This window comes from Oryctolagus cuniculus, chromosome 8 (assembly GCF_964237555.1).
Source record: "Oryctolagus cuniculus chromosome 8, mOryCun1.1, whole genome shotgun sequence".
NCBI lineage: Eukaryota > Metazoa > Chordata > Mammalia > Lagomorpha > Leporidae > Oryctolagus > Oryctolagus cuniculus.
The window spans coordinates 70,682,327-70,690,774 of record NC_091439.1 but is presented as its reverse complement, the minus strand read 5'-3'; the positions used below and the strand labels follow the sequence as shown (position 1 = coordinate 70,690,774).

Sequence of the window (8,448 nt, the reverse complement as noted above, 5' to 3'; positions counted from 1 at the left end):
TCCTCACTTCCCAGGGGAGTTTTGGGGAGCCCCTTCGTAGACACAACCGGCACGGAGGGGACGCCCTGGGGAGCGGCCCGGGCTTGGGAAGCTGTCCCCGGGCCACGAGTGCCCAGGGTACCGGGCAGCGCCGCTGGCCCGCGCTGTTCACCCAGGCAGCGGCGCTGGGGCCGCTCCAAGTGCGTCGGGCGGTGCAATCCCTCCGCTAAGTGCTTGGCTCTCAGTCTCCAATCACTAGTGGGAGCTGGAGAGGGCAAGTGAAAAAAATTCCAGAGGCAGCCGAGGAGCAGAGGGGGAAAAAAAAAAAAAAAAAAAGTCCCGCGGCGGCGGCGGCGGCGCAGCGGCCGCGGCGGCCAGAAGTTGACGGCGCGGGGCGCGGAGTCGGCGGAGCCTCTGCGGGGCTCCGGGCGGTGCGGGGACCGCGGCGCCGAGGACGCGAGTGCGGGAGCGGAGCTGCGGGTGAGGAGCGCACGCGGGCTAGAGGGCGCGGTGGGGCCCCCTCTTTCAGCACGCGGGCTGGGGGGCTCCCAGGCTGAGCCTGCGGGAGTCCGCGGGGCAGCGGGGCTGCGCGGGGCAGGGCTGCAGCCGGGCGCGGGGCCGGGCGGCCGTGGCTGCGGGCGGGACGGGGAGCGGGTCAGGCGCTGGACGCCGCCTGGGCTTTGTGTGCGGGCGGCTCTGCCGGGACCCCGAGGCCTCGAGCCGACCGCTCTGGCGAGGGGCCGGGGTGGTGGTGGTGGCGGCGGGCGGGACACGTGCACCCAGGGCCGGGGATACAGGGACGCGGCGCGGCGCGGCGGGGAAAAGGGACCTGCACGCGAGGGATGGAGTGAAGGCGGGCTCGGAATCCGGGGCGCGGGGCCCGCCGAGGCAACAACCCGCAGGCACCCGGCTCGGGCCCAGCCACCTGCCCCGGGACCCAGCCTCTCGCCAAGGGCGGCGGTGCGCGGCTGGGAGGTCCCTCGGCTCGGTCGCCGTCTCCGCGCGCCTCGCGCGCTCGCTCACTGTCCGTCTGTCTGTCCGCCTCTTCTCACTCCCATCGTTTCTCCCTCCACTCTCCGGTCCCTCTGCCCTTCCCTCCGGGCCCATCTCTCCGCACTCGGGCCTCCCTCTCCCTAGCCCTCTCTGTCCAAGTGCCCTTTCCGCTCCGTCTCTCCCCGCGCTCTGAGCTCGGTCTCCCTGCGGCTCCCGGTGACCGCCAGGGCTCCGCGTTCCGGTCTGTGCGCGCGGTTGCGGGGTTGGGATTCAGATCCTGGACTCAGTCCTCCAAGGCAGCGCGTGCGGGGGTTGCCGGGCTGCTGCCCCTGTCGCGGTCGTTGGGGACGCTGTGGCTCACCTGTGTTGTTAGGAAGCGTTCATTTCTTAGTCATCTTTCCGCAAGGTGAGGTCAGTGGGTCTGGGTGGCCCCAAAGGTGACAGTGAAAGAAAACAGGAGAGGGATGTTTAATTGCCTTCAGCGTGTAAGAGAATGCGCCACGCGTATTCGGAGCAAAGCAGAACCACCTGAGAAAAGAGTCCCAGTTCTGGGGAAACACACACACACACACACACTCCTCGATATTGAGAGGGTTCAGCTGCAAAGTATTTGAAAAGGCTCTTTAAAAGAAAATTCTATACCAACTAATCTCTGTTTTCTTACATATATTTTTAGGATCCTAGTGATCCTTTTTTCCTAATTATTGTTTTGGGAAACTTATGGGAAATGGCCTCTGTCCACTGGGGCATTTGCATTTAAGAAAATACTCAGTCTTTGTACTTTCATACCTCTTTACACTCTCGGGATCAAGAAGAATTATTTCTAACTGCAAGGAAAATAGGCGAGGATTTGTCAGTGATTTTTAAAACACGAGACATCCCGGGGATCAGTCGTCTCTTTGGAGAACGTTCTTTATGAGGATGTTTTGAAAGATATGACATCTTAGTGGAACACGAGACTCAGGACACACTTCGATCATTGTGTGATGCAAATAAACTGTTGTAAGCAGATCACTGTAGTAGTGATGGCTTATTACGGGAAACATAGCTGGCGAATTAATTGGTCTGATTTTCACTGTTTGCTTTAGTCATGCATAAGGTACCTTTGTTTTCCCCCAAATATGGCCTAGGGCTGCAGAACTTGATACAGTGTGTTGTTTGTCCAGTCTGAATTACCAGTTAGAAAACCCACGTTTTCCTTTGGGTCACATGAGACATGTTGATATGATCTCATTACTCATGTGCTGGGAGCTGCTGCTGAATTTTAATGGCACTGATTTGTGATTTGTAAATCAAAATGTTGGTTTCTGGGGAGTTAAAACTCTTGATTGATGTCACCGAGTGAATCATCAGTTTATAGGGAGCTTGGCCACCTTGTCTGCCAGGTGCTACCCAGCATTTGGACAGGGTTGTCTGAAGTCCCTTGTTAGATGACCATCCCTGGGTGACGTGCTGTTACTACCTGTGGTGTGCTCATCTAGGTCTCTCAAAATGTACCAGCTCTTGGGAATGTTTAGTAAAAGGAAATTGTCCACATTCTTGCCTTGTAAATTTTGAAAAAGTGAGATGGCCTGATCCAGTGTGTCGATCCCAGCATCTGCTGATGGTATTGTTATGTGTTTAGGAGTATATGGCAATGTGATATGGGTATCCTTCAGTGGGTGTGGCACCTGTCTTTCCCCATGGCTTCCTGAATGAGCACTCAGCTCTGAAGCCAGCTGTCAGCTACTCCACCCTAGCAAAACGTCCCCTGATCTTCCTCTAGGGCTCAGGTCTTCAGGTGCACCTGTGTCAGTGCCCGCCTCTCTGTTGTGTAGTGGCATGTTGGGCTCTTCCCTGTTGGGCAGTGACCTCAGGGAGGTGAGACAGCTTTCCCTTGTTCTCTCTGAATTTTAGGTGCCCAGCAAAGTGCCTGGCATGTAAGACATACTCAGGAAGTCCTTGATGGCTGGTGGATGGCCTTCCAGCTCGCCTCTAACTTGTGGGAGTGGGTCTTGGTCGATGCAGTAGCACAGGGGACACCGGATAGCCTGCACCAAGAATGGAAGTCTTGAAGGCCATCTCCTCACACATGTTAACATTAAAGATGAAGATGGGGAGGCCTGACGACTTTGCAGAAGGAGCTCAGGAGCAGAGAGAGAGGTGCTGGGGAATGGAGGGACCCACTTGCTTGCCTGCTGGGACTCCTGCTTGCCTGCCTTCATGGGAGGTGGATAAATCCGTGCGTGATTAGAAGCTGACACTTGTGAGCTAGCTCTCAAGAGACGCTTTTGTGCCCACCAAGGAAATCTGGACATGAAATGTATGATTTGTAATAACTGACCATCATTTGTGATACAGTCTTTCAGAACATTGATGTACAAGTTGCTCAAATGTGCTGGGTGCTAGCTGTGTCCTCTGGAGTAGAGTAATTCCTGCCTGCAGGGAGGATTGGGGTTCTCCAGGCTAACTTCTGCTCCTCTCTCACATTGTGCAGAGGGGCTGGGGAGAAGAGAAAGGTTTGGGACAGATTAGTGGTGCTTTTTGAAATGTTTCTTCAGAGACCACCCATTTAACTCCCAGAACAACGGTGTGTTCATCTGTTTGACATACCAGACTTCCTCGGAAGCTTCTATGTGAATAAAGGCTAACACAGCTTCAGAAAGGCTTGAAGACCACTTTGCCTGATGCTCTGCAGTCTCTCAGTTCTTGTTGACCACCTAATCAAGGCCTTTGTGGCTTCTCTAACCATATCTGGATGGTGGTTGGGAAGAGTAGTAAGGGTGGCAGGAGAAACTGATTTTACCTGAGAGATAACTGATTGTCGGATTTGGTATGCTGAAGTGGTAATGGCAGAAATTGAAGTGGAAGTTGTTGGAAATCACAGAGGCAGGAGAGCATTCAGGTAAGAGAGGGACTAGGGCTGGACACTCAGGTTCAAAGGTGATTTCCATTGCATTCAATTGAGGGGAAAAAATGGGCAAGCATTGTGGTGCAGCGGTTTAGAGTGCTGAGTGTGGCACTGGCACTCCCTTTCCCTCTCCCTCTGAGTCCCAGCTGCTCTACTTATGACGCAGCTTCCTGCTGATGTACCTGGGAAAGCAGCAGAAGATGGCTCAAGTGCTTGGACCCCTGCACTCACGTGGGAAACTCAGCTGGAGTTCTGGGCTCCTGCCTTTGGTTGTGGCCGTTTGGGGGAGTGAGCCAGGACATGGAAGAGATTGATTCTCATTTTTTCTCTCTTTCTCCCTCTCTCTCTCTTACATTCTGCCACTCAGCCTTTCAAATAAATGTCTTAAATTAGGGAAAATAAAAGCCGCTATGGATAGAGCCTGGGGAGAGAAGGGAGTAGAAGAGAGGGACATTTTTCATGTTGCTTCTGAGTATGTTTTACACTCAGCTGTAGTAGTAAGAGAAGGATAATGCATCATTTTCATTAAGCAGTCTTGTTCCTGTGTTGTTTTTTTTGAAGGACATCCACTTATATGGCAATACTTTAATTACATTCATTTTAATTGAAACGTTTGTCTGCTCTGCCTGTGGTTTTTCTACACTGTAGGGAGACTGTAGCCCCAAGAGACCCAAGACCTTGCTGTCATTGAACTTAAGTTGTAGAGAGCGCAAACATGATTGACCTGCAAGCAAGTACACAGGAAAGATAATTTCTGATCATTTCTGACAGTGCTAGCTGCATGAGGAGAACGAGGCAGGGTGACACCCCAGGGAGTGGCTGGGCTGCCACGGATCTGGTGGTCGAGGAACTTCGCTGAAGACGCTCCAGGGAGAACAAGACAGAGCAGTCCACGGTGTCTGGGTGTCTGGGAGCACTTCCCAGCAGAGGAAGCTGGCAACGGACAGGCCCCGGGGCTTGGACTCAGGCAGTTGTGGGAAATGATAGGAATGAGGTCAGAGATAGGCAGGCCTGTGGTACATTTTGTGGAACACCCCGGAGGATTTTTAAACAGACATGTGCAGTGATGACCTAGCACATCCGTCCAGCGGGAGTGAGACCCTCTGGAGGAAGACTCCCTGGGAAACTGTGAGAATGATGTAGCCAAGGGCTGGGTTGCAGGGGGCGAGATTGATTGGGCCGTGTTCTTGCCACCTGACAGGAAGATCATTTGAATCACACCTCTCCGTTTTCATTTGACCTTGGTCTACGTTACAAGAAATCATTGAATGGTTGCTTATGTTTTCCAGCATCAGACCTCGGCACCTCCTCATTGTTGGCCGATGTCACCTCTCTGCTTTCCTCCAGCTATCTCCAGGCCGGTGGGAGCCTGTGGTCCCCTGTGGTCTGTCCTGGGAAGTGTGGTAACTGGAGTGATACCTGCACTGCAGGCAGATGCTTGGCTCGTTCTAAAAAGCAGAGGGGACGGCAAACCTGCACCAGCGTCTCTTGGCTTCATTTTCATATATCTGGGTCTGTGCCTGAAAGGAAAGGAGAAAAAGCAGGATGCCTGTCATTGGGTATGGCATTGTTTGGAACCCTCAGTTCTGACAACGTGGGAGGCTTCTTGCTACTGTGAAGTCTGAGTTGTTGGATCTGCATCTTGCCAGCCATGAAGTTCCAGCCCTTTGGGTGCTAGTACACAGTGGGCATTCAGTAAGTAGTTGTTGCATCCTATTGAATGCACCCTCTCAGAATTCAGCAACTTAAAGCCGTCTGGTTTTATTTTTCCTGTCTTTGAACAAGTGTATGGCTGTGTGTGGCTGCAGCTTGAGAAACTACAAAGTAGCAAGTTTGGAAATGAATTTTCTGGAAATTGTGTTTACATATTGGCTAAAGGAAAAAGATACAAACCAGTATATCTCTTTATAACATATCTTGCCTGGCTGTCTTGAGATAAACGTTTTAGTCGTTTTTATAGCAGTTAGATAGATATGGACTTAAACAAATACAGAAACATCTGTCACTAGTTAATTTGATGATTTATGAATCTAAAATGACTGCAAGGAAGCCTGTAATGATGGTGCCTTTGTCTAAATTAATCTCTTGAAAGAAATCAGAGGGTTTTATCTAACGAATACACTTTACAACCATCTATAAAAGGCGCTAAATTATTATCAGCTCTTTTTCTGGAAATAAGCTGCTATTCTGTTGTCCAGTGGCCATTTATCTGTAATAGTCTGCATAATGCGAGGCTCTCCTAAATCCTTCCCTCTTATTAGAACGTAGCACAGTGTGTGCCATGACCTAACTTCTATCTATCTGCCAGTTCTCTTGCACCATTTCTCTCAATCACTTCCAATTAGTGGAGAGTCTCCTTGTACTTGAGTGTTCTCTCAGTCTTTCTTCTTTTTGCTAAAATTCCATGTTACTGTCCCGGCTTCCATGCGAGGTTTCTGCTGTTTGCTCGTGTGAGACCCTCTCGGCCCAGGAAGATAACCTGGATGCCCCACTCTGGCTTGGGTCGTGGCAGAGCCCACGGTCCGGCGCAGGGGGAGGGTGGGGAATGGGGTAGGCTTTCCTCTGGTGGCTCCTTCACGGCTGAGTCAGCCTGGGCTGCCTGGGTCCCTGTGCTCTGAGTCGCTGCACCCCGCGAGGCGGCCTTCTCTGGATTCCAGTCCTCTCTCGGATAGCTCCCTTACTTCTACGAGTGTGATTTACTGCACCACCCTAGGGGTGCTTTTACACGCCAACTCACTGCATATTCAATTGTTTGTTTATAAACCAGTTCTCTTCCATTTGTTAGGAGCTGAATCAGTGGAGGTCCCATTTTCAGTTGAGTCGGCTTCTGCCTCTTTCTTTTTGGAGTCCTCTTGACTTGGGAAGAACAGCTGGCCTCCTAACCTCTCGCAGACATCTGTTCTCCTCTGGGATCTCTACCCCCCCACCCCCCTCTGTGTGTGTGTGTGTGTGTGTGTGTGTGTGTGTGAGAGACAGTGGCACTTTGACCTAAGTTGTGGTTATATAACTACTTTGTCGCTTATTGGTTGAAGCTTTTTTACATTGTAGTCTGTTTGCATCCAATGCTTGTGCTTCATCCCACCCACTCATTGATTCATGCATGAACACAGTGCGTATTTATAGCGTCACTTGTCAGGCCTAGGTGCTCTGTTAGGCATCCACTGTGCATACACAAAGGGAGATCCTTGCCTTTATTTGGGCTGAGCATTAGGGAGGGGACAGGAAGTAAGGAAATAAACGTAATATTTACTGGTGAGGATTGTGACTGTGGCCAAAGAAGAGATGAGCAGGGTGCAGTGTTGGAGACTAATAGGAGGGCTCAGCATGCGCTTGACATCACAAGCACTGAGAGGCAGGGCGTGTATGTCTGAGGGGCTGTAGCTAACCTGCACCTGTTATGCAGGCTTTTAGTGTGCGAATTTGAAAAGCTTTCCTGATGACACATACAGTAAATCTTCTTGGCAGGAAAATTCAGAATTACAGATAAACCTTGAGAAAAGAAACTGCGTTATGCCATTAGCTAAAATTAATTATTTGATACATATGTATATACATGTATCCTTTAAGAATTTTCTTGTGATGAGCCGGCGCCGTGGCTCAATAGGCTAATCCTCCACCTTGCGGCGCCGGCACACCGGGTTCTAGTCCCGGTTGGGGCGCCGGATTCTGTCCCGGTTGCCCCTCTTCCAGGCCAGCTCTCTGCTATGGCCAGGGAGTGCAGTGGAGGATGGCCCAGGTGCTTGGGCCCTGCACCCCATGGGAGACCAGGAAAAGCACCTGGCTCCTGGCTCCTGCCAGGATCAGCGCGGTGCGCCGGCTGCAGCGGCGGCCATTGGAGGGTGAACCAACGGCAAAAGGAAGACCTTTCTCTCTCTGTCTCTCTCTCTCACTGTCCACTCTGCCTGTCAAAAAAAAAAAAAAAAAAGAATTTTCTTGTGCATGCATTTTTTTCAACAAAATAGGATCATGTTTCATTAGTTGCATTTTCCATTCAGCCATGCATTGGTAATATCATTCTACATCAGTACGTGCATTTGAAACATTTAATGTTTAATCTGATTCTTAAAGGGTGTTAAGATTCCTCACTTCTCTGCTGTTTATATTAGAATTTTTAGAAAGTTGGGGAGGTAGGAAGAAAATAGTAAAATGGCCAATTACTTTTACCACACAGATAATCTCTGGAAATTAGGATACTCTTGACTGTGACAGTACAGAAATCACACTGGGGTGAGTGTTGGGTGCAGTGGGTAAGATGCCACGTGGGGCATTTGCATCCTGTATCCAAGTCCCTGGGTTCCAGTCCCAGCTCCACTTCTGATTCTAGCTTCCTGCTCATGCATACCCTGGGAGGCAACTGGGGATGGCTCAAATCGTTGGGTCCCCTGCCACCCATATGGAAGACCAAGATTGAGTTATGGGCTCTTGGCTTTGGTCTGCGCCAGCTTTTGCAGGCATTTGGGGAGTGAAGCAGTGGATGGAAGATCTTTGTTCATTAAATAAATCAAAAAAATTTTTTTCAAAAAATTTTATATCTGTTTCTTTATTTCATCAAAATTCCTTTCAGTTTCTGGTTTCCGGGTAGGGTG

At 50.7% G+C, this 8,448-nt stretch overlaps 1 protein-coding gene across 2 annotated transcripts in view; it reads left to right on the top strand.

The window, feature by feature from the left end:
• The first annotated feature begins 320 nt into the window (after positions 1–320).
• The window catches only part of BMPR1B (bone morphogenetic protein receptor type 1B), a 447,531-nt gene continuing 439,403 nt past the window's right edge, over positions 321–8,448 (top strand). For both annotated transcript variants that reach the window (XM_008267582.4, XM_017347401.3), the window contains exon 1: positions 321–459. The gene's annotated coding sequence lies outside the window, so the exon portion shown is untranslated. The remainder of the gene's footprint in view (positions 460–8,448) is intronic.